Raw genomic sequence first — 27,547 nt, 5'->3', positions numbered from 1 at the left:
CCACTTATTGGCTCTATGATCTTGGGCATAGTAAGCTTTTTGTACCCCAGTTTCTTCATCTGCAAAATGGTGACAATAATAATAATACATAATAATAATTATTAATAGAATACCAACGTTATTATATAATATATAATCATATATATTATTAATATATTGATATTATTATATTAGTAATACTATTATTAATATTATTATTACTATATCTCGCTTTCCGGGCGGCGGGGAGGGAGGTGGGCCTGGCGGGTCCGCGCGGCCTTGGGGCCGGAACCCGGGGTCCCCGCCCGCCCCCGCGCCCGTCGCGCGCCCGTCGCGCGCCCGTCCCCGCGCCCGTCCCTGCGCCCGCCGCGCGCCCGCCGCGCGCCCGCCGCGTGCCGAGCGCCACGCCCCGCGCTTCCGTCCTGGGTCGCGGTGGCCGGAGGCGCACCCGGGTCCGCGGGACAGGCGGGCGCAGAGGTCGCTTGTGTTGGGGATAGCGGTGCGGCGAGGACCCGGCGCCTCTGCGGAGCATGGCGGGTCCGGGGCTGGGGGCGCCGCGGCTTGCTATGCCCTCCGCACTTTCCCGGCTCTGAAGCCTCGAGAACACGGCCAGGCAGCGGTAGTTTAATGGGGAGTTTGCCTGCTGGGAACTAGGGGCCTGCTGGGGTCTCAGTTCTTGGCTGGCCCCGAACACGAGGTTGCCAGGCCTGTGACGGCAGCAGGTAGGAGTGAGCCACTGGTGCCATGATGAGCAGGGAAGGAAGGACACTGGCTGTTGGCCTGTGAACCTAGGCAAGAATGACCAGTCAACACAATCCAGACCAAGGTCCGTGGGCCCAGCTCGGTCCTGTGCGGCTGGTCAGTGGAATAGACCTGCAGGTGTGGCTCTTGTCACTCTAGGGCTGGCTTCAGGACAGATGAGCCCAGGGAACCGTCCTCTGTTCTCCAGGAGAGTGCTCCGGAGTGGAGCTAGGGGGGTGTGCCCGACTCAGCACGGCGGCCACGCACGTCCAGTCTGCCGGCAAGGGCAGTGGGGAGCCGGGGGAAGTCATGACCTTGGGAATCTCCTCTGCTGAAAAAGAACCCGCAGGCTTATAAAATAACTTTTGTGTGGAATGTTGGTGTGTTGAAAAGCAGTTCTGTGTGCTTTCCCCCCTTAGTGTGGATCAGCAGTGCTGAGGCAGCAGGCGTCATACAGAAGTGTGAGCAGAGACCGTCTGGAATCCCCAAACTCCAGGGAAACTAGAGGTGACAGACAGCCAGCCTAGTGAAGAGGACAGGAGCTGGGGGCGGTGGCGCTGGCAGTAGCCCGGCAGGCATCCCTCGTCTCAGGGCCCTAGTCCTGGATCCAGCCGGGTGGTCAGGGGAGCTGCAAGGTCTTCTGGGCGAGCAGAGCCCACAGTCCTGAGCTGTTCTTCGCTGTGGTTGGGTCATGTCCCCCCATCCAAGGGGAGAAATCTAGATGAGGTTTAAGAATCAGTGCTTTAAGAATGTGGATCTCATAGTTGAAACCTCAGAACACATGTTTTCAGCACAAGGTGTTAAAGTGAATGGAAGGATTCAATGCCTTTTCAAGGAGGGTGTTTCCATGCGGGCAGAATTAGAGAATAAATGGGTCTTGAATAAAAAAAAAAAATATATATATATATATATATATATATATATATATATGTCATAAGGTTACGGTGAGGATCAGAAGGTTAATATATGCAAAGAGTGTACACATGGAAGCACTCAAAAATGACTGGCCATTGTTATTACCATTTATATTAATATTCCAATTAAGTGGTTGAGCATCAGAAAAATCAAGTCACATTCTTAAAGTACACCAGTTAGTTTCAGACCCAGTTGAATGTGACTTTAGTGCCTATGCTTTTAATCACATCCCATAAGGAGACAGAAGACCTGTTTTCTAACTGCAACATTAACTGACTCTTTTTTAAGTTACTTAAACTCTCTGATTTTGTTTGGGTTCCCTTCTAAAGCAGATTCTATGACAAGGGCTTGATGAATAGTCCCCAGGGAATGTGATTTTTCTTGAAGTGTATATTAACGATTTATTAATTAACTACTGTAGCCAAATCTGATAAAGCAGGATAAGCACAGCAGATTGGGAAGAGTGGGACAGGGAAGAAAGGAAACGAATCCAAGGATGCAATTTTAAGAAGGTGGCTGGGTGCAGCTGGGGCTCAATGCTAGCAGGGCCCCACTGGAGTTATACAGAATGTGCCTCAGAATCGTCCACCAGGGATGGGGAAAGGTGAGTGTTTATTTCCCAGTTCCTATCCTATGTTAATCAAGGTTTGTTCCAGGGGTGTTAATTTCCTTGTACTTACAGTTTTGCATATGACCCATCACAGCCCAGAATCTCAGTGGACAGAGAAGCTTGTGCCAGAAAGCAAGTGACGGGCAGTGCAGCAGAGGTGTGTCATTTTGTCAAAGGTTATATCAGCGGCACAGCTGGTTGCCACAGCCATTTGAGCAAAGCCGTGCACCAAGGGGTTATAAAAGTGTTTAGCACCCTCTGCCTACTGGAATACACATATTGATTACATGAGATATTTGCTTCACGTTTGCATAGGTAAATTTTCTGTCATTCACACTCAGTTATTGAGGTGATTCAATGAGATGTGTGTAAAAGTGCTCTGAAAAGTATGTCATGTAGACTATTACACTACACATGTGATATTGAGATCTCCAAAGCTGAAGGTCAAACAGTGGTTGAACAATTTTTTTAACCCATTAGTCTATAGGTACTTTTGAACTCAACACCTCTCTCATTTCATGTAAGTAATAAACCTTTCATACCTTCTTGTTGTGTGTCATCAGTCTTGACGTTCCAACCAGATTTTGGGTGGGGGGTTTATTCTGTTTCTTCAGAGTGGTTACAACACAGAGAAATCTGGATTTCAGCCAAGAAAAATCACCTCAAGACTGCAACAGGGCATACTTCACTGAATTCCAAACTGATTGTTGATGTGATCCTTTGGATTGGAAAAGTCCAAACAGTTCATCTGCCCCATCCCTGGTCATTTGGCTACTGGCTGTCTTGGATGCTGGACCCTAATATTCTAAGGTAAAAATAGAAGAGAAGAGAATAAAAGTTTATGCTGATTAGGTTAAAATCTGAGTCAGTTTGGCGCTTTCTATCTTTAGTGGAAATCAATCTGTGTTCTACTTTCAGAGCTAAAATACAGTTATGAAATATTGAATTTTCTTTTTTTAAAAAAATACCTATCTTTTTATTTATTTGGCTGTGCCTGGTCTTAGTTGTGACCTGCGGGGTCTTTGTTGCGGCGTGTGGGGGATCTAGTTCCCTGACCAGGGATCGAACCTGGGGCCCCTACACTGGGAGCACAGAATCTCAACGCTGGACCACCAGGGAAGTCCTGAAATGTTGAATTTTCAATGTTATTTTTCTGCTTTGTGTTTGAATTCTCACTTCTTCACTTACCTGCTGTGGGATGTTGGTCACATTATTTCACCTCTTTGGGCTTCAATTTCCTCATTGCAAACTTGAGATAATATTAATATTAAATCCAAAGAACTGTTACGAGGATGACTATAATGTATTTGGAACATAAAGACATTCAATTCATGTTAGCTGCTAATATTATTGTTTTATCATTATATGTTTTGACAAAGATCTGTAGCTTTATTTTTTGAGTGTTTAAATGTAATGGTTATTTCTATTAATTCAACTTAATGATGAGCTGCTCTAATCTGACATTTGTATGAAGTATAGAGGCTCTTAGAGTTATCTTGATGTCTTGACTGAGAGAGAAGTTTAAATGCTTTTGACCCTCTGAGGAGCCCTCTGACATCATGAAAGCACATATCCTTTTAAAAGTTGATTTTCTAAACAGAAAATTGATAGCCCTGTCCATAACTGATTTAGAAACAATTTGAAAATGTCAAGTAACTTGCAAAGGAATAATGATTTTGCTGCTGCTACTGTGTATTAATAGAGGTTGTTTCCCACTTAAAGAGCTGGAAGTGCCTTGTGTTCGTATTCCAGGTACTTCACATGTACCCTGTGGAGGTGATTTGGGCACACATGGTACCTATGTAACAGATCTCTATCTCATAGACTTATGTAAAAGAATGTAAGTGTAGCCCAGTGTAATAGTCTGACCCCATTTTTAAACATTTTAATTAATTTATTTTTTAAAATTAAAAAAACTTAAAAATTTTTTTCTATTTTTAAAGTTTTTTAAATTAAACACATTTAAAAAATATTTAAAATTTTATCTGACCCCATTTATTTGATGTTTGCTGACATCTTAAACCTCATCCTTCCCTCCTCCCCTTCTGCCCCACTTCCGGGAAATCTGATAAGAAAGTCTGAGTGAGGGCTTCCCTGGTGGCGCAGTGGTTGAGAGTCCGCCTGCCGATGCAGGGGACACGGGTTCGTGCCCCGGTCCGGAAAGATTCCCACATGCCGTGGAGCGGCTGGGCCCGTGAGCCATGGCCGCTGAGCCTGCACGTCCGGAGCCTGTGCTCTGCAATGGGAGAGGCCACAACAGTGAGAGGCCCACGTACGGCAAAAAACAACAACAAAAAAAACCAAAAAAAAAAAAACCCAGGACAATTTGAGCATTGAAAAGAATAATGATGGTAAGAGATTATATCACATTGAACATAAATCTATAGTGATAGAAAGAAGAGGGGAAAGAGAGGGAGAGAGAAGAAATAAGTAGGAAAGCTCTTCTTTACAGAAGATTATAGTAAATGTAGAAAAAGAGAATTTTTTAAAAAAATTACCATTTTGCACCTAAATGCAATTCAAGCAAAGATCATCAAAGAATACTAAAACTTTTGAGTAAAATGTTGTTGGAGGTGGCAAGAGGTATTATCCCATGGATAATGTGTTTTCATTGCCAAGGAAAATTAACCTTTAGAATAGATACCTGACACAATGGGAGGTATACAGCATCCCCTGTGTGCTGTGTAGTACTTATGCCAAAAATATTTAACCTGATTCTCGTGGTGAAGAACAATTAAATACAGAATGTGGGGCATAATATAGGACAACTGTCCTGAATTTTTCAATGTTGTGAAAATAGAAACAGAAACAAAAAGAATGCTCTTCAGGAAAAGATTTAAGATATTAAAAGACATAATCAAAGGCAATGTGTGAACCTTGATTTGATCCTAGATTGAAAAAGTGAAACAATTAAAAAAAACAATTTTGGTCAACTGGGGAAATTTGAATATGGATATATGAAAGTGTTACTCTGATTATATAGGAGAACACTCATTCTTAGCAGATGTGTGATATTTAGGGATGAACTGTCATGGTGTCTGGAACTTATTTTCAAATGGTAGAGCAAGAAAGTATATATATTCTTACATAAAAAAATACGATTAGTCCAGAGATAGGCAAGAAGGAAAGAAGGAAGGAAATGTTAACACAACATTGTAAATCAATAAAATAAAATAAAATAAAAAAGAAAATTCCCAGAAAAAAAAAACCAAGGGTGATAAAATATTAATATTTTGATGAATTTAGATGAATGGTATTGTTCTCTTCTTTCAGCATTTTTGTAGGTTTAAAATTTTTTAAATAAAATATTTAAAGTTAAAAGCCCAATGGAACAGCAATAGAAACAACAAAAGAACTTCAGAGGACTGCTTAAGCCAGCAAAACTCTTGTTACTTACCCTGAAAACTTAATAGATTTGAACAGATTGTAATATTTGTACCTGGAAATTATTTTTAGTGTACAAAACAAATAGCAATTATTATTATGTCAAAAGACCTACTGCACAGCAACCCATGTCCATGAATCAATGCTATCTTCCCCTGTCTCTGGCATCTATATGAACTATTTTGCTCTGAAAGCTGAGTAAATATGTGCTCTCTGACAACAAGGACAAATAGACAACTGACTTAGAGATCTAAAGATTTATGGTTGCTGCAAATCTCCTTATTGTGGGATGTCGTTAATACCAGATTTGATTTGAGAGCATCATGCTTGAACTGAAAATGAACCCTGACTTCTGTGATTGGAGAGCCACTGGCAAGACTCACCTGTGATTAACACTTCTCTGCTCAAATATCCTTAGACTGCTTGACGATGACATTTCTGACTTGTCTGGCTTGTGTTATCGTGTCAGAACACAGCAGTAATTCCTCGACCTGCTCCTGTGCCCTGAGACAATAATTGGTGTGCTCATTATCTTTTAAGAGCCTGGAGGAATTTATCCTATTAAGATGGTGGGCAAATGAGTGGTTACCCAGCTCTCTTTGACTTTGTAATGCCTTCCCATAATGGTTATTGTGCTGCCCTTTGACAAATCTTTGTCCCTTTCTATAGTACTTTTTTTTTTTTTAAGATGACAACTTATTTTTCTTTTCCTCTGCCGAAAGACTCTCATTGTGAAGAGAGATTGCCAGTCAGTGTAGTACTATGAACTCAGCGTAAAATGCAATGGTAAAAGAATTCTCCAGCATTACATATTCCGTCCTCAGCCAATGTGAGATGTAACTATTACAATCATATTCCATGTTTTTTTTTCACATTTGTAACGTAGTAGTTTTTGGTACTTGGTTTTTAAAAAAATGTTCCTTGGATTTCAACCTTTATTTTATCACACATCTTTTCTCCCTAGTAGAGAACATAACTTGCTCTACATAAAAATGAAAAACCATAGGCTAGTTTAGTGTATTCAGTGAGTTTAAGGAATATGAGTTTTGGTAAAAGTGAAATTTCCTCATAAAATGATTATTCATCTCTGAAAACTGGAAAATTCCTGATGAATGCATACTTTCAAAATGAAACCAAACTGTTATTTCGGTATCATACGAGTGTTTCCAGTCATCTAAAAGAGAAAAGCCTACAGTCAGATTCAGATGACACAGGTTTGAATCCTGATGTTGCTCCCAGCTTAGGGTAGACTTTGAACAGGCTGCGAGGCTTCTTTGAACCACAGTTTTGTGAAATGGGTACAGTAATCCCCACCACACAAGGCTATTGTAAGGGTTAAATTATGATGATGACATCTATCAAGGAGCCTGGAAGTATTAGGCATCCAATTCATGTTGTCTGAATTTGAATCTATTGAGAATCCCTAACATCCAGATAATTAGTGTGGAAAGGAAATTCACACCGTGACTTACTGTAGCTAAACAAATAGTTTTATCTTTACCTAATAGGAAGTCTGGAGGTAGGTGTTGCTCTTCCTTGGTTCAGAGGTTCGATAATATCAGGGTTAGCAACTCTATAGACCCCCTGGCCTTTCCTTAATAGTCATCACAAGATGAGGGCTACATCGCCCGTCATCAAATCTGTGATCATGGGAAGAGGAGGAGGGGCAGATCAGTGACTCATGTTTGTCCCTTTGATCATGAAAGCCAAGATTTTCCAGAAGCCCCAGTCAACTTCTGCTTTTACTTCTCTGGCTGGAACTGTGTCACATGGCCTGCTCTGGAAGTGATGGAAGCTAGAAAGGGAGAGTTTAGTTTTCCCAACCCCTGCCATAGAGTGGAGCAAGGGAGGAGAGGGCTGGGAATGGGACTGGGGTTAACTGAAACATGGTGCTGTCCCACAGGGTTACTTGAGGAACTGGGGAAGCAGTATAAGAGCATGGGTTTTAGATGGTCTTGATCAGCTTTGCCAGTTACCGCCTGGTGGCCTTGAATGATTTACTTAATATCTCTGAACCTCAGCTTCCTTATCAATATTAAAAGGTGAATAATAATCATCTTTCAGGGTTGTGATAAAGATTATAATGTATACTATATATAATATACACTGGATATATAGTATGCACACATATACACATACTGGATATATCCTAAATATTGCATGGGACATACTTATACTAAAATAATATCCATTGTTTACCTGAAATTTAAATTTAACTGGGCACCCTGTATATTTATTTGCCGAATCTGAGAACACTGCCACAAGTACATCTTAAAAGCAGCTTCAACAGTTATAGGAACCTGCTTGTCCTCCAGACTCTAAAGAGAAAGCAAAACCCCTGATGAGATATCATTTTGTATTTCTCACTTTTCTGTGATAACAAATTGGTCTTCCTTTGTAGATGTAAAGGTAGCAAAAATCAAACCTCATGTGAATACTTACTCTATTAGCTGATGAACATTTATTTGCTATGATCAATTTTATTTTTTTCTGAACTTCTAGGTAATAAAACGACCTGGAGGATAGGGGCAGAGAGACACACAAAAGTTTCTGCCTCAGAAAATTGTACCAGGTTTCAAGGCACAAGAGCTGAATTTTTGACAAGGAGCCACCACAACTAATGTTGTGACTTTGTACAATGCACTTACCCTTTATATATTTATTTTCTTCAATATTTAATGGGCATAGCACTTAACTTACAGAATTTTAGTGGATATTAAACGGTCATTTATGTACACAACATAAATATGAATTTTATTGAGAGTCAGAAGCCAAAACTAGGATCAACCTCAAGGGAAGTATTTGTAAAATTAGGGCTAATTTTGGCATTTGATAATTTTCTAGGGATTTATCCATTTTATCTATCTTTAAAAATTTATTAGTGTATAGTATCTAGCTGTTCATTAATTGCTGATATTGTAGTTGTGTACTTAAAAGAACTAATAGAATCCAGAGACAACCTATTAGAACCAGTATGTGTTTAGCAAAGTTGCTTTATACAGCATCAACTTACAAAATCAAAAATATTTCTCTATACCAGCAATAATTAATCAGGAAACTCTAGAAAAATAATATTCCATTCATAATTGCAATAAAACTATAAACTATCTAAGAGGTAAAGTAACCTAGAATATGTAAGACCTTTATGAAGGAACTCACCAAAGTGTGCTTTTCAAAAAGTTAAAACCACGACTTTCATGCAAATATAAAATCAACATGTTAAAGATTTTAAACCCATTAATTAATAAGGGGACCAATAAGGTGTATGGCCAGTTCAAAGAGAACTTAAGATGCCAGGGATTTATAGGCAGTTTAGCAGAGAAATATCGGGACTGCTGAATTAGTTATAAAACTAATGTCCCAAACACAGACCATAAATCTTTGGAGTCATCTCTTTCATTAGACACAAAATTATTTGCATCTACTGGAAAAAATTCTAGAAGTTAACATGTAACCTCACTAAGTTTGAGACCTTTTATTAATGGTAAACAATGAGATAAACTAAATACATTTCATAACTATACTTTTGTGACCTTTGCCCTCATGTGATATTGAAAGGATATCCCACTCACCTTTTTGTGGTCTTATTTCCAAGTTTCAAATAATTTTCCTGTCACACTTTAAAATTTGGGTGAAGGACATGAAAGATGATATGAAGAAACGGAGTGACATTTCATGCTCTTGGATGGGATAAATTCATATTATTAAGATAGAGATTTTCTTTAATTTAGTATATAAATGCAATGCAATTTCAGTAACAATTCCAGTTAGATATTTTAGGGAAACTATTAAATTTTCTGTAAAATTTGTAGAGAGAAATAAAAGTTCATGGCTGTTTGCTGCTTAAAGAGAAGTCGTAAAGATGAAGTGCTTGCCCTGCCAGATATTAAGACATACTACAAGGCCAGAGTAGTAAAAGCAATGTGCTATTGGTATAAGATCAGATAAACAGATAAGTGGAAGAAAATGATGCACTCACAATGAGACTCAAATATCCATGGGAATTTAATAAACTTTAAAGGAATTACCACAAATCAGTAGAAAATGTTTAGTTGAAGTTTTTTGGGGAAATTTTCTCACTATATGGAGAAAAATTGGATCCCTACCTAAGACTACATAATGAGTTACCTCCAGATAGATTAAACATGTAAGTTAGAAGGGAAAAAAATACAGCTGATAGAAGAGAATGTATGAGATAATCTTTACAATCTAGGAATGGGGAGACACTTCAAAAAATTTCAAAAGGAAAAACAAAGCAAAAGATTGCTAAATACAATTATATCAAAATTAAGGCTCCCCCTGCAAATACACTGTATAGATGGGAGAATTTTATTGCATGTAAGATATACCCTAATAAAACAATCAGAAATATTGTGGGAATGTACATTTTGGATTGGTTTGTACCAGCAAGATACTTACTCATATGCATATCTATGTAAAATCTTCCAGATACTGACTTTTGGGAACGATCCACTGGGAACAATATGGAGATTGAAATCATGGAAAGAGACTGACAAACAGCTTCCGTTGCTCCACCCCACTGCAGCCCTCCTTCCCTGAGCAAGAAGGATTTTTCTTGTACACAAACCAAGTAAGTCGTGGGGAACTGTGCACCTTAAAGAATCCAGGAGGTGAAATGACCTCTCCATAGCTCTGGGAGACTTTCTAACTTCATTCATTTGGCACTTATATATGGCACTAACCCTGGTCCAGGCATTGTTGTAGTTGTGCGGAAAGAGCATCAAACAAAACTGATCCATCCTCTGTACTTGGGCAGCTGTCATTCTGTCCCCAGCACCCTCAGGTGAGACTTCAGGCAGGGAGAGGACCACAGGGGAAGATCTCCAAGGATGAGAAAGTTAGAAAAGAAGAAATAATCTGTGAAAGCTTCATTATGCTCAGGAAAATTAAGGTTTTTCATTCATGAAGAACACTATGGACCAAATTGATAGATGACTAAATGGGAGAAGGTATTTTCAATGTTTAAAACTGGAAAGGAATTAATAATTAGCAGGGAATTTCTGTAAAGTGACAAGTCAGTTACCACAATAGGAAAACAGGTAAAGACTGTGAGAGAGCAATTTACAGAAAAGAAAACTCTCAAAACCAAGTACTCAAAGGCATGCTGAAGATAGTAATCAGGGAAATTCAGGTTAAATTAACAGTATTAAATTGGTAAAAATTAGAAAACTGGATAATGCTGAGTGTTGTCAGGTAAGCAGCTATGCAGAAAGCGTCATGGGGAGTGGATTGATACAGCCATTCTGAAGAACAGTCTGGCATGATGTAGATAAATTAAGTGTACATACATACTATGACACAGCAGTTCTGCTACTGAGAATTTATCCCACAGAACATTTCAAATGTTTTTATAGTGTGAAATATATAAAGATAGCTATTACAGTAATGTTTACAGTGGTGGGAGTTGGTGGCAGTTTGGGTAGAGTAAATAGGCAAGACCTGGAGAATACATACCATGGGTGGTTATGGAGCTTTAGGAGGAACATATCTGATGTACACATAGAAATAAGATTGGATCTTAAAAAGATAGTACTTAGTCCAAAAGAGTAAGAAAATGAATGAGATCTATAAGGATTTACATAGTTTAAAATAAATGCTAACAAAATCACACAACACATTTTAGAGCACTTTAAAATAAAAAGAAATAAATAGGGCTTCCCTGGTGGCGCAGTGGTTAAGAATCCGCCTGCTAATGCAGGGGATGCGGGTTTGAACCCTGGTCTGGGAAGATCCCACATGTCGTGGAGCAACTAAGCCTGTGCGCCACAACTACTGAGCCCGTGTGCCACAACTACTGAAGCCCGCATGCCTAGAGCCCATGCTCCGCAACAAGAAAAGCCACTGCAATGAGAAGCCTGTGTACCGCAACGAAGAGTAGCCCCTGCTTACCGCAGCTAGAGAAAGCCTGCGTGCAGCAATGAAGACCCAACGCGGCCATAAATAAATAAAAAAAAAAAAAAAAAAAAAAAAGAAATACAGCAGAATGGTTACCTTGGAGATGTGGATAAGTAGAATAAATAACTGTTAAAACTAGAGAGACTCATATGGATCGATGATTATAAAGTGCCTTGAGCTGAGGCATATTATTAATTCCGCCCTGTATATCTGATAAACAGCTAATCAAATGAAATGAAACATAGTGCACCAAAAGAACCTAAGCATACATGGCTGTTGAAGAGATATGCCTTGCTTACTCCTGGACTCTGTTTAAATTTACTGCCACGATTGCTTTCTGGGGTGTGGCCCAGCTGGGAGGCTGCTGGAGGCTGATCCAGGGTTTTCACATGCTCTAAACTCAAGAGACCAACAAGGAAAATCCCGAAAGAAGGAACACAGGCACAATCAAAACAGTTCCGGTCTCTACTTTTGTGCGTATTCTTAAAATGCTGCAAAATTTTTGAATATTTTCTTTGCTATGAAGCACCCCAATGTTTCTGCATTTCCGAACCCTGTTTATTTAGTAAATCATTTTCATGTTTATGCTTCTACACTTGTCTAGCATGCGAATCACTTTGATGAAATATCCTCTTATTTTATCTTCATTACAACTCAGCTGGAGGCCCTCTCTTTTGCAGTTGAGAAAACAAAGGCTAAAGACTCCAATAACTTTCAAAATGTCATATATCTGGGAAGTGATGCAAACAGAACTTAACATCAAGTCTCCTGGCTTCAAACCACACTTTTTTAAGCTAATACTTCAGGCTGCTTTAATGCAAAGAAATCTTCAGTTCTAGCCAAATTTCAAGTAATTGAAGAAAAAAATTAATGAAGTTCTTATACAGCTTTCTATTGCTATTTATGCAGAAATTAACTAAGAATTAATAGGCGAAGAGACAGTAGATCAGACGACCAGGGAAAGGCAGTTTTCAGGTGGAAGTCTGAAAAGCAGCGCTAAATACTGTAATTCCCTGGTCATCCACTACTATTTGGAAACCATAATGCCTTTTATTATAAATTCTGAATTTCAGGGAATTTCAGCTTATCCAAATACATTAGGCTATGAGTTGCAAATGCTCTAGAGTGTCATCAGAGATGCAGTTTCCAAAAAAGGAATATTTATGACATTAAGCTTTTCAAAATCAGAAAATGTTTTAAGCATGTACGTAATTCAATTTTGCAAAATAACAGATATAGCAAAACTGATTAAAACAGAACTTACACACGCCGAAGAAAAAGCAACAAGAATCTACTGTAAAGTGGCTGGTGGGTTTTCTCCAAGTGTCTTGTAAGAGGTGAGACTACAATCACCTCCCTCCTGAACCACATGTTGTCTACAGCCTCCCAGTGCTCAGTTGACACAAAATTATCAGAGAGATCTGATTAGAGTACTCTTGCACTCCCCTTCCACATTTGCTTTCAGAATGAAGACATAAATATTGCCTCATCTAGCCCCATCTACCTCTCAAACCTTATTTACACAACTCTTTTCCCACCCTAACCTTAATCTCAAGTAAATACATGGTCCTTCCTCCTCCTCAAACTTGCTGTGTTCCCTCTCATCACAGCTGTCTGCATATGTGCTTCCCCTGAATAGAATGTTCTGGAATGTTCTTCAATTCCCTTCATCAGTTTAATTCTTATTCCTTCTTCAGATCCCAGGTCAGAAATCATTTCCTTAAGAAGTCTTCTGGATCTGCAGTTGATACGAGCTCTCAGAGAACCAGAACTTTCTCCTTTGGATCACTTATGCGGTTGGTAGTTATACATTTATTAATGTGATTATTTGCTTAATTTTTGTCCTGTCTTCCCCAACAGACTAAAAATTCCACAAGAATTTGTTTCTTAACATGTTATTTTATTTTTCCTTAACACTTTCTCACCCAGTATCTAATGCCCTGTTGCTTTGGCAGGGGTGGGTGGGTGGGCAGTGGTCGTTTGATTCCTCAGCACCTTTGTATACCTTTTTTTGTGTGTGGGGAGTTCTTCGCCTTATTAGCCCACCGCTCACAGTGGCAGAGCCCATAACCTTACTTTTCTAGCCATCATGCTTTGCAGCCAAGCATAAACATTGATGCAGGCCAAGACATCCAGCCTTCCAGAGGCACAGTCCAAAAGACTCTAGGAGTTGTCTCTAGTACCTGGAACCACCAGTGCAAACTGTGATGTTGTACCTGGTGGTAGCCCTGGTGCTGGAACAGTCTTGTGTCTTATTTTGGAGATTGTTCTTGGAAGAGTGAACATCAAGCCTGCTTCTGGGTCTTTCCCAGAGATTCTGAAACTTATATCCTTTTAATGAAGTATTTTTTTCTGCTTTAATGAGCTAGAACAATTTCTTTGGTTTGTAACTGAGAATCTCAAGATGAATAAGTGAATAATGGAATCTCTTTGCCACCGACACAAATTATATGTTTTAATGTCTATGCTGTCCTATGAAGTTATTGCAAATGGGACTTAAATTATAGAAGTGAGCTTTGTCTGGAGGTTTGTTGTGGCTCAGTATATTTCAACTGTAGGAGGCTACAAAAATGTTCTTAGATTCATGTAAATATATGCATTACCTTCCTAATATCTATTGCTTAAAATCTTCTGACAAGTATTTTGGAGTAGTTCTGTGTGACCAATTTCAGAATAATTCAGCTCTTAATGCTTTCTGTTTGTTGTTTTATTGTACATTGCTAAGCTGAAAGAAAAATGTTAGATATTTTTGTGTCAATATTTGTAAATACTTCATCCATTGTTCTATACTGAGAAAAGATATTTCAAGCTAAACAAATAAGCCAAAAAAGAGATGTATGTATGCTGTGATTCTGTGAAACGAACAGAAAAGATTCTATGAATATACGTATTTTATAAGAAGAGAGCTATCGGGACTGCATATTTTTCTGATCATGAGTTTTGGAATGCTGGATGAAAGGCCTGGAAGAACATGAAATACAGCATAGCTTGCTTTTTATTAAATGTGTCAATTGGGGTATCAGGAAGAGTGACCTACAGTTTAATTGGCCTTTCCTTGAATCATCTACCACTGGACCCACCTCATACTCACTTATAGCAGAGGCTTTCAAGCTCAAATGTCACTGAGTCACAAAAATGTGAAACACAACTGTTAAAAGACAATTGAGAGTTGTGGGGACTGTGAAGGACTGGAGTGTTCATGCTGTTAAAAGAGTAATTGAGGCATAGTAAACATTTTGAGCTTATTTGAGCAAAAATTGATTTGAATTGGGCAATACCAAACCAGAAGTGTTTAGGAATGGTCCACCAGTAAAAGCTTGGGGAGAAGCTTTTATAGAGAAAAGGCAGAAGCAAAGTAAGGAAATTATTTATTGGCTATAACTTAAAGCCTAGTTGACTGTGATTAGTTGTCCTCAGTATTTTGATTTTGTAGTCTTGAGGCATTTATAGGCTGAGATTTTGGTTTGCTTATATAGGTCACCACAGCATTAAAGCCAGGTCAGTCTAATGCCTTCTTTGTTTATTAATTTAACAATTCCACCCTTTTGTTCATCCTCTCATACATGAGAGATTGACCAAAAATTGGTATTAACCCACTCTCAGTAACCATCAGAGTTAAGTTCCTTCTTGTCTCCTTGTAAAAGTTTTAGGTTATAATGCCAGATCGTGAAAGAATTGTTCTTGCTGTTCATCTCATTGTTTGTTTTGTTTCTGTTTTTCCAAGTGCAGCGAGACCATTTGATGTACTGCTGGTGGCTGCAAACATGCATTTAAGACCTTTGAGAGAATATAGCACACCAGGGAAACTATAATGATAGCTATTAGGAGGATAATACCAAGAGACTGAGTGTACTCCTTAGCCAGGGCCCCCAAGAATCAAACCAATTGGCATCAAATAAATCAAAGAATGTACCTGAAGGAGCATCAACCTGTTTTAGCCAAGTGGCTAGTTTGATAATTTCTTGTATTTGTTGCAATACCAGAGGTGTCTATATAGGTACAGTAAGAGATATTTACTATGGCACGGACTCCTTCTAGTTCTACAATTTTATTATCTAAACCACCTTAGCAAGAAAGTTTTAAGGACTTTTGTTGTGTAGCTATGACCTTAGCAGTACATTCAGTGAAAGATACCGGAGATAAGGAACCTTATCTTCCTGTACATTAACAGAGAGAAAAGGCAAGTAGTGAAAAAGCAAAAGGAATAAAGGTTTCATATTGGAAATTAAGATCTTGATCCACGATCTTGGGAGAACTGTCTACCTTAAGGTGCCAACTGCTTCTATAGAGAAACCTCCCTAAGTCAGTTTTAACTTCAGATCTCCAGCTCGTTCCAAGAGCCTGCTGTAACCCTTTTTAATTGGGGGATGTGAACCAAAGGTTCAAGTTCCTGAAGGTGGTCTGGGTCTGATCCCAGACCCAGTCTGGTTTTTAAATCACACTTAGTCTGACACCACTGGTTTTCAGACCCAGTCTGGAAAAACAAATGCTCAGATAAAGTCTGAAAATGCATAAGGCAAGAACTACGGAGCTAAGATCATAGGGGGACTTAACCAATACCTCCAGAGGCAGCAAGAAATCTGAGAGCTCAAGGGCCTCAACAGATATCTACACCTTCCCCTTTCTAGTCTTTCTGGGGGACCCCAAGAGGAAGGTTATCTTACATAAGATTTGTGCCTCTCTTTGTGCCTCTGCTTCTGTGTGCTGTAGCCACTGCTCCTGTTATCTCTCCAGGATGCTGTACAAAACATGTGCTGCTGCTGTTGTCTGCACTGGCCTGCTGTGCCACTAGCACTCTGTCCTGGTTACCCATCTAGTGACCTTGACTCACCCTTGACCTCTCAAGCTCCTTGTGGTCTTTTCTCTGTACAAATCCAGGACTATGAGTCTTCGCAAACTTTCCTATGAATCTCACATGCTCACCCCTTTATCTGGCCAATAGGAAATACTTATGCCATGTTGTGTCCTACTCCTCATTTTTAGTGCTGGTAGGAGGGGATTCTACTGCAGAAGTCTTAACTTCTCAGTAACGTTATTTCTTTAGGCTTACTCACCCTCCCCCACGAGAGGGCTTGTTTGGGTAAATTGAAGTTCAAGCTTCAACTTTATGGGAGTTTGCCCACCCTACTAACACGCAGACCCTGAAGCTGAGTCTGGTCTCACAGGCGAGGCCAGTGGGTAGGAGTGGACCTCTTAGTAAGTGAACCGATCAGCGACCCAATAATATCTCCATCTCAGCAGGGTTTTCCTGGCCTCTGCTTGTTTCTGTGTAGGCAGTGATACTGAAGATGACTATATGCACTGTGTACAGAGACATCCTGAAGATAATAATCTGAGAGCATAATGTTACCACTTACAAGGTTTTATTAAGCTTTGTTCACACCCAGGTGCAGCTAACTACTTTAGCGATCTAATAGAAAAAAAAAATTGCTTAGTGCCAGGAGCCGTCTTGAGTTTTCTCCCTGCATAATGAATTTCTAAGTGACTTCTCTAACTTCTCAGTGAGAACATTCAGTCCATAAAAATTATTAAGAAGAATGAACTACTGATGCATGCTATTCCTCCTTTTGTTCTGATAATAGAGTCTCACAAAAGCTGCTTTGCAGCTTTCTTCTCCAATATAGTGTTTCAAAAAAGAAAAGAAAAGATGAACTATAGCTTGTAGGGAACAGTCACTTGGAGTGAAGTGTACCCAGGCACTGCAGGCTCAGGGTAAAGGAGGAAAAGAGTCGTGGTTCTGGGAAAGCACTGCCTTCAACTCCATCTGTGAAAAGATGTGTGCCGTCAAACAGCGAAGATCAGCCTCTCACACCAGGATAAAATGTTGTTGGTCTTCAAATCATGGGGAAAAATGGGCTTTGCTTGGCCTAAGGGGCCTTTCTTTTCAAAGCCGGAAAGGTCATAAAACAACTGCTAGCGTTTTTCTAACCTCTGTCCCCTTCAAGGCATAGGGCTGAGAGTCATTTTGTTTTGAACCATGATAAAATATGACAACTTCTTGTTTCTCAGTCTCTGTGTCATTTATGATGTCCAGTGTTTTCCAGGTTCTGGTTGTTTATCGTGGTGAACCTGACTTATGAGCTAAAGCTTTCCTTCTGAAACAGTATATTATAGATGGCTATGTTTGACTATTCTTTGATAGCTTCTTACTTTTGTCTCAAGAATGACGTTCATCTTAAATGTCTCTTTTGTGCCTATTGAAACATCTTTATTCTTTTACAAGGTTTGCCTGGCTTTTATTGTTATACGTTTTTTTATGATGGCAGTAGTATTGAATGAATGGCTATAGTTTCTACATTTAAATAATCTTTTTTAACCTCCTTGTTTATATATATGAGTTTTCATAATGTGATGGTTTCTCTTTTTCTTTTTCATGTGTCTACTTGGCTAAGCTACATCCCCAGTTATTCAAACACTAATCTGGGTATTGCTGTGAAGGGAATTTGCAGATGTAATTGAAATCCTTATTCAGTTGGCTTTAACTATGGGAGATTATCTGGGATGTTCTAGGGCCTGATTAAAGCAGTTGAAAGGCCTTAGAAGCAGGGCTTCTAAGGTTTTTCAACTGCATTTTAACTCTGTGTGTGTGTGTGTGTGTGTGTGTGTGAGAGAGAGAGAGAGAGAGAGAATAAATTCTGCTTGTGTTTTAAATTTTTTTCTATCTTTACCAAAATATAATTTTCATATAACATTGTGTAAGTTTAAGACATACAAATATGATGATTTGATATGTGTATATATTGCAAAATGATTACCACAATAAGGTTAGTTAACACATCCAGCACCTCACATAGGTGTTTCTTTTGGTGCGTGTGGTGAGAACCTTTGAGATTTACTCTCTTAGCAATACAGCATTGTTAACTGCAGTTACCATGCTTTATATTGGATCCCAAGAACTTACTCTTTTTTTTTTTTTTTTTTTGCGGTACACGGGCCTCTCACTGTTGTGGCCTCTCCCGTTGCGGAGCACAGGCTCTGGACGCACAAGCTCAGCAGCCATGGCTCATGGGCCCAGCCACTCTGCGGCATGTGGAATCTTCCTGGACCGGGGCACGAACCCGTGTCCCCTGCATCGGCAGGCGGACTCTCAACCACTGCACCACCAGGGAAGCCCCACTTACTCTTTTTATAACTGGAAGTTTATACCCTTTGGCCACCTTCATTCATTCCCCCATCTCCTGCCCCAGGCATTAACCAGTATACACTCTGTTTCTATGAATTCAATGTTTTTAGATTCTACACATAAGGGAGATCAGATCATAGAGTATATCATTCTTTTTTTTAATTTTTTTTTAAATTTTGTTTTATTTACTTTGTTTTACAGCAGGTTCTTATTAGTTATCCATTTTATACATATTAGTGTATATATATCAGTCCCAATCTCTACATCTGTGTATCTATTTCTGCTTGTTCTCTACGTCTGTGTCTCTATTTCTGCCCTGCAAACTGGTTCATCTGTACCATTTTTCTAGGTTCCACATATATACATTAATATACGATATTTGTTTCTCACTTTCTGACTTACGTCATTCTTTATGCCAGTCTCTAGATCCATCCACGTCTCTACAAATGACCTAATTTCATTCCTTTTTTATGGCTGAGTAATATTCCATTGTATATGTGTACCACATCTTCTTTATCCATTTGTCTGTCGATGGGCATTTAGGTTGCTTCCATGACCTGGTTATTGTAAATAGTGCTGCAATGAACATTGGGCTGCATGTGTCTTTTTGAGTTATGGTTTTCTCTGGGTATATGCCCAGTAGTGGGATAGAGTATTTGTCATTCTTATTTCACTTAGCATGAAGCCCTCAGGTTTCATTAATGTTATTTTTTGCAAATGGTAGGATTTCCTTATTTTTAATGACTGAATAATATTCCATTGTATGTATAAAGAGAAGAGATAACAATTGCTGGCAAGGATGTAGGAAAAGGAGAATTCTTATGCATTGTTGGTGAGAATGTTAAAAGATTTTATATATATATATATATATATATATATATATATATATATATATATCTCAACACTCTTTATCCAGTCATCTGTTGATGGACTCTTAGGTTGTTTCCATGTCTTAGCTGTTATGAATAATGCTGCATTGAACATGGGGGTGCCGATAAATATTTGAGATCATGATTTTATTTCCTTGGATATATAGCCAGAAGTGGGATTGCTGGATTATAGGGTAGTTCTATTTTTAATTTTTTTGAGGAAGCTCCATGCTGTTTTCCATAGTGGCTACACCAATTTACATTCCTACCTTTTTATTGACCTCTTATCAAATGCATGATTTGCAAATATTTTCTCCCATTCCGAAGGCTGCTTTTTCAGTTTTGTTAATGGTTTCTCTTGATACTCTGACACTTTTAGTTTGAAGTAGTCCTTTAAAAATTTGTGCTTTTGTTGCTTGTGCTTTTGGAGTTATATCCAAAAAATCATTTCTAAGACCAATGGCAAGGAGCTTACCTGCTATATTTTATTCTAGGAGTTTTACAGTTTTTAGGTATTACATTTACTTTTTTAAGTAATTTCAAGTTAATTTTTGTGAGTGGTGTAAGATCAGGATCCATTTTCATTCTTCTGCATGTGAATATCCTGTTTCCCCATCACCATTTTTTTTAACATCTTTATTGGATGCTTTACAATGGTGTGTTAGTTTCTGCTTTATAACAAAGTGAATCAGTTATACATATACATATGTCCCCATATCTCTTCCCTCTAGCATCTCCTTCCCTCCCACCCTCCCAATCCCACCCCTCTAGGTGCTCACAAAGTACCGAGCTGATCTCCCTGTGCTCTGCAGCTGCTTCCCACTAGCTAGCTATTTTATATTTGGTAGTGTATATATGTCCATGCCACTCTCTCACTTTGTCTCAGCTTACCCTTCCTCCTCCCTGTATCCTCAAGTCCATTCTCTAGTAGGTCTGTGTCTTTATTCCCGTCTTCCCATCACTATTTATTGAAGAGAATATTTTTTCCCCTTTGACTATTCATGGCTCCCTTGTCAAATAATAGTTGATCTTATATATGGGGGTTTATTTCTGGGCTCTTGATTCTGTTCAATTGGTCTATGTGTCAGTGTATAGGCCAGTACCATACTGTTTTGATTACTATAGCTTTTTAATATAGTTTGAAATCAGGAAGTGTGATGCCTCTACCTTTGTACTTCTTTCTCAAGATTGCTTTGGTTATTTGTGGCTCTAAATGAATTTTAGAATAATTTTTTCTATATCTGTAAAAAAAATGCCTTTTTTTTCTATAAAGATTACATTGAATCTATGGATGGCTTTGGGTAGTATGAAAATTTTAATAATATTAAATATTAAGAAGAATACTTCTCTCCAGTAGGGACAATTACAGGGTCACTGCAGAGAGCATGTCTGACCTCCTCCAGTGTGTCCTCAAACAGTAGTGAATGGAAACGTCTTCTACTCCCAGCTTCCTCCAAACTGTCAAACCCCCTAAGTGTGATAAGAAATAGCCAAGACTACAAGGCAGGATAAATCTCTCTCTCTCAACCCCAAAGCATGAATTCCTACACTCTGTGAACACTGGCAATGGAGAACAATAGCCCAGACAATCCAAAAATGTTTAATAAACTTTCTAAAATCCAAAACAAGAAGAATATAATTCTTCTCAATCATGAACAGGAAATATCTTTCCATTTTTTGGTATCTGCTTAATTTCTTTCATCAGTGTCTTTATAGCTTTCAGTGTACAGATCTTTCATCTCCTTGGGTAAATTTGGATGAGACCACTGTCCATGCTCTGAAGTCAGGGCAGTTACTGCTGGTTGGACTCCACAGTTGGTTGGGCCTGCTGCTGGGCTCCACATTCAAGTGGGGCTGCTGGGTGGGCTCCCTAGTCTGGCAGAGATACTTGCTGTGCTCTGCTGTCAGGTGGGGCCACCAGCTGGGCTCTGCAATCACCTCTGGTTGGGCAGTATCACAAGCTGTGTTTCCTGGCAGGGTGGTGCCACTGGCTTGACTCTATGTTCAGGTGGGGCCACAGACAGGGTACTAAGTTGGTGCAGGGCCTCAGGCTGTGTTGTGTGATCACTGGGGCCAAGAGCTGTACCCTGAAGATGTGAAGGTTGCAGCCTAGGCTTCACTACTGGGTAGATTGCTGGCTGTGCTCCACTGTTGGTGTGATAGTTGTGATAATTTGTGGGGTGGAACTATAGAAATATCCTGTTTCTCACCAAACTCACTCACCACCCTTATCACCCAAGACTAATCTATCCATTAGCCTTATCTAAATAAATTTTTATCATGACAGTTGCATGTGATTTTCATATTGGATCTTTCCAGATTTATTAGTTGGCATTCTAGTTAGAAAGATCTATCTATACCATTTATTTATTTATTTATCAATCATCTATTTATTGTCAATATGGATTATTATTTTATTCAATGGGTTATAATATGTTATGGACCTTGTTTATTTTGATGCTTAAATTATCTCTGACTTGCCCAGTGGGAATGCCTTAGCTGGCTCTATGTGTCCTTTTGACATGTCAATTTTTTTTTTTAACTTTTAGTGTATTTTTAGCAGTTCCTTACTTTCTGGCACAAAATGTTCAGGTTCATCTTGTACCTTCCCTGCACCAACCCTGGAATCTGTCATTTCTCCAGGGTTACCTGATTCCTTTTAATAGAGAATGGTATTTAGGAATAAAGATCTGGGTGTTGGGTGTGCTAATTGCTCCGGGGGTGTAATTACTTCTGGGCTTCTAGGACCTTTCAGTGGACAGAGCTGGGAAAAAATTAAATACCTCTTAAACCTGAATATTAAGTCTTATTTTAGAATCCAGCTACATTGAATCTTTTTAAGTGTATCTTGAGCTGGATAACATTTGTTTCCTTATTCTGTTGCATTTCAGTGCATATTTCTACTTCCTCATTTATTAGCACTTTATTTCCTTGGGCTTTCTCAGCCTTCCAGAATCAAGTGAAAGTTTTAAATTTGATCTTCAGTGTACATTCTCAAAGACTTATGTGTTTCCCTGATACATAACTTAAAGTCCCACTTTACACTTCTATTCCCTATGTGTTAGTTTATCTTTTCAGAGCACACACGAGTTGATAAATCTATAACTGACCCTAATATTTGAGTGAAGATTTTGTGGGTTGGTGAAACAAATGATAGTGGATGATGTTTTCATCATTTGGATTCTTTGTCAAAAGTCTAGTCAAAGTACACTTGTCTAACAAGTTTATCTTGTAATTTAATTTACTCTAATACCAGCCTTCCCCAGACGAGTTGTTATGTGTTAAACAACCAAAGGGACCTGTAATTACTACTATAGCCTCAAATCCTAATCTGACCTGTTGCTTCTTTGGTGGGTTAAACTATATTTGAAAGTATTTTAAAAGCCTTGCAAAGGACTGCAGACAATGTGCCTTAGACAGTTATTTTGGTTATAGGGTAAAAATGTTTTTGCAAGAGGAATAAAAGCCATTAGGGCCAGGGCATCAGAGACACTTGTGGTTTTCATTCAGCTGGGATATTTTTTTCCATTACTTCTTGCTTTACACATCAAGGGAGAAATCCGATGCTGTGCCTAAGAGCAAGTTCCACATGGGAGATTCGTTTCTGGTACTTTAATCTCTGGGAAAATAAATCCCAATTTTTATTTATTGTACTTGGATCTATAATAGGGAAAAATCCTATAATTTATAACCCTAAAGGTTTCTTCTTGTCTTAGATTTATTCGTCTTATATAAATTAGCTCCTAAATATCTTCTTCCATGAGTTACTTCTCTTTAGCTGCAAGATCCAAGCCATACATGGGAAATCCCATTCAAGAAGTGACCAGAAAACAAAACAAAAAAGAAGTTTGCTTCCCCTCTAGGGTTGTCCTTTCCGTTCATCACCAATCCACTTTATCAGGAAAGAATTATGAGAAGTTGATAATGGAATCTAAAGATATATAAAGAATTATCAAACCATGTATACCCTAAGGAAGTTTAAAATTAATTTTTTAAATTTGCAAATTATTATAATCATTATGATTTGACGAAACCAAAGAACAGGGATTTGTTCAATAGGAGAAAAATGCTTTAAGTAAATGTATCAAAATGTCTTTGATGTATTAAAAATAAATATATATATAAATATAAATGTAGATATATTAAAAATATTTCTCAGAATTCATAAGTGAATTTTTTTTTTTTGGTGGTTACTTAATATCAAAGACAACTTTAAAAATAATTAATTAATTTTGGGCTGCATTGGGTCTTCGTTGCTGTGCACGGGCTTTCTATAGTTGCGATGAGCGGGGGCTACTCCTCGCTGTGGTGCGCGGGCTTCTCATTGCGGTGGCTTCTCTTGTTGTGGAGCATGGGCTCTAGGCACGTGGGCTTCTGTAGTTATGGCACACGGGCTCAGTAGTTGTGGCTCGTGGGCTTAGTTGCTCTGTGGCATGTGGGATCTTCCCAGACCAGGGCTCGAACCAATGTCCCTTGCATAGGCAGGTGGATTCTTAACCACTGCACCACCAGGGAAGTCCAAAGGTGACTTTTAATCTAGGAGATTAGCTATGCATATATACTAGGATTCTAGAATACATTTCTAAATCACTGTATAGCATAATAACATATCAGAATTTCTACCAGACTATGATCTCTTGAAGAGAGGATACTTGATTCTACTAGGTACTGGATAAACAAATGTGATAAACTTTCATTTAGAAAAGAAAATGTGAGGTTTGAAACTAGAAAAGCTATGCTGCTTTGTCTGACCTTCAGATGCATTGGCAGAGAATGGATTGTTTCTGTAGAAATAAAGCCCTAGCCAGTCCTTCACGGGTGGCAATGGCAGGGGTAACTTATTAACCCAGTGCTCCACAGGCAGATGTGCAGCTAAACGGAACAAGAGTGGTTTATCTTATGCAAGTACAGAAATAGCAGAGCCTCATGCCAATTTTTGAAAATTAATTATTCGGAAAGAGGAAAACCACATCACTTTAGCCATTTCCTGGAATATGCAGGAGGTCTCCATGGAGCTGCTCTCCTCATCTGATCTCAGAGACATGCAGCGTGACTCCCCAGAATACTCAGCTTCCTGCCCGGGGGGCTGATTATAGCCAGCAACCCGGGGGGCATTGATGTGAAAGAAAACCCTTATACTTCATCATCAAAGCTGAGGGTAGAATGTGATGATATTCAAGAGAAAACTGCAGGTAGAAATGCACATCCTCTGAGGAAAGAAAATCACAACTTTTCCTTACATTTATAGTTAGTTTCTGTCATAACTATAAGCTACTAAAAATATTGAGCAAGGACTCTATAAAGACTCCAAATGACTATGTAGAACTTGAAAAATATTCATTTGTGTGTGATTTGATCATAAGTTTAAAAAGAAATTGTGTGTTAATTTTTAACTTTTTTTTTTTTTTTTACCAAGAGAAGCATTTAGTTGGGCTGAGGTGAATTCTTCTTTGGGAATTCTGCTCGGTGGAGACAGCAGAACAATGGGCTTTTGAATGTATTAAGAGCTGTAACATATGTATGCTATTTTTGCTTGCCCAGCATCTATTCCCCCTCTACAGGAAAAAATATGCCAATTTTCCTTTGGGAAACTGGATTACCTATTCTCTGGCCAAGTGTCCAGATGAGACTCTACAGCATGAAAACTGTGACCCTGATTTCCCAGGGTATAATGTTTGTTTCAGGGAAAGTCACCTGACCTAAGTGAGCCAATCAAAGTAAGTTATTTGGGTTCTAAGATGAGCTTTCTAAAAGAGATGCTCTTTATATTTTCTGCTAGACTTGAACATGAAAGGTGTGGATTAATTATCTTGCCTCACTGACATCACATTAAGCCATCACATTAAGGAACAGGGTGGAGAGAAGGAGAAAGCCTGGTTATGCTGATGTAGTTCAAGCCCTGGCCTCAAGTGATACATGAATTTTTAATCCATGTGATTCAATAACTTCCTTTATTTGCCAAGTTAGCATCAGTAAGGTGTCTATTATGCAACAAAAGGTGACTTAACTGATATGGTAACTGAATAAAAAGCAGGCTCCGGGCTTCCCTGGTGGCGCAGTGGTTGAGAGTCCGCCTGTCGATGCAGGGGACATGGGTTCATGCCCCGGTCCGGGAAGATCCCACATGCCGCGGAGCGGCTAGGCCCGTGAGCCATGGCCACTGAGCCTGTGCGTCCGGAGCCTGTGCTCCGCAACGGGAGAGGCCACAACAGTGAGAGGCCCACGTACCACAAAAAAAAAAAAAAAAAAAAAAGCAGGCTCCTATTCTTATGCCCCATTGAACACAGTGAAGTGTTTACATGGAAAAACTAAAAGAAAAATTATCAGGTTACCATGCCTTACAAACCGAAAAGGTCACACAAGTATATGATTGCATTGAATGTTGGAGCCAGCAAAAATGAAACTAAAAGATCTGAAGAGGGTATTGATAGAAGCATTTATGGGATACTTATCTTGCAAAACAAGCTTAATAAAAGATAATGTTAATTAAAAAATTTAAACACGAGGAAAGTGTTATTTTCCACCTTTTTAGAGGTCTCCTCTTCTCTCGTTTATAATTCTTATTCCAAAACCCTTTGTAAAATAATTGGTTATAGTTTAATTTCCCTAAACTGTTAAAGGCTAAATAATTTTCTGCGGGTATAGAGGCAGAACATTTTCCCTCTTTCCCCTTTAGGTTTTTAAAGTAATTAAAATTGAAATAATTAATTAAATTGAAATAAGATCGATTATCAAGAGAAATATTTAATTTTGTATATATGGGACCCCCAAAGATTTGAGCCCCAAGAGCAAGTTGGGCAGTTGAGGATTATATGCCATACTGAGCTAAAGAATGGGGTAGGGGCCTGGGGCTTCAAAGGGGAAGAGGGAAATTCATAGGAGAATAAGAAGAGCAGATGCTTGGTAATTAGATGTTTGCCCTGCCTACGTTTTGTCTTTTGGATAAAAAATTATCTTTGGTAATAGCTATATTTCTGGGCCAGGTCCTCCATCTAAATTCTTTTAGGTAATTAAGGGAGTAAAAGTTGCTTTTTTTTTTTTTTAGGTCTGCTGGGTCTTGTTTACCTTCAGCTCAAAATAATCCACATGCCAAGGTGACATATTTTGGGTTCACATATTCTGCTCCCCTCACAGGCAGCAAGCTGTCATGGTATATTTTTCTGGGCTTACAGCTTTACTTGAAGCATATCCTATGTATGTCCCTGAAAAAAAAAAGGAACATGGAAAATAATTTTTTAAGAATAATCAAAAAATGTTTTCAGGAGACTTTCACACTTGAATCAAGCTACTTGGATATACAATTCTGGATTGAAAAACAATTTCTCTCAGAGTTTTAGAGATATTATTCCATTATTTTCCAGCTTTTAGCCATGCTGCTGAGAAATATAATGCCATTTTGGGGCCTAATTCTTGGTATTTTACCTGTGCCCCACTCCCTCCCTCACCATTCGTAGTGACAAAGACCAAACTTCAGTCAGGCTCCTCTGAGTCTTCTTTTTGACTAGGCCTCACTCTTGGGCCCTGCCGTTGATCAAATTTTAGAAATATTCCTGCTGGTTCAGCTTAGTGAAAACCCTGCACTCTTTTTTTTTTTGTCATTTTTATTTACTTATTTTTTTTTTATACAGCAGGTTTTTATTAGTCATCCATTTTATACATATTAGTATATATACGTCAATCCCAATCTCCCAATTCATCACAGTACCCCCCCGCTCCCCCGGCCCCCCCGTTTTCCCCCCTTGGTCTCCATACGTTTGTTCCCTACATCTGTGTCTCTAGTTTTGCCTTGAAAACCGGTTCATCTGTACCGTTTTTCTAGATTCCACATATATGCCCTAATATACGATATTTGTTTTTCTCTTTCTGACTTACTTCACTCTGTATGACAGTCTCTGGGTCCATCCACGTCTCTACAAATGACCCAATATTGTTCCTTTTTATGGCTGAGTAATATTCCATTGTATAAATGTACCACATCTTCTTTATCCATTCATCTGTCAATGGGCATTT

Source organism: Phocoena sinus, chromosome 3 (genome assembly GCF_008692025.1).
Source record: "Phocoena sinus isolate mPhoSin1 chromosome 3, mPhoSin1.pri, whole genome shotgun sequence".
NCBI lineage: Eukaryota > Metazoa > Chordata > Mammalia > Artiodactyla > Phocoenidae > Phocoena > Phocoena sinus.
Note: the sequence above shows the minus strand (reverse complement) of the source record.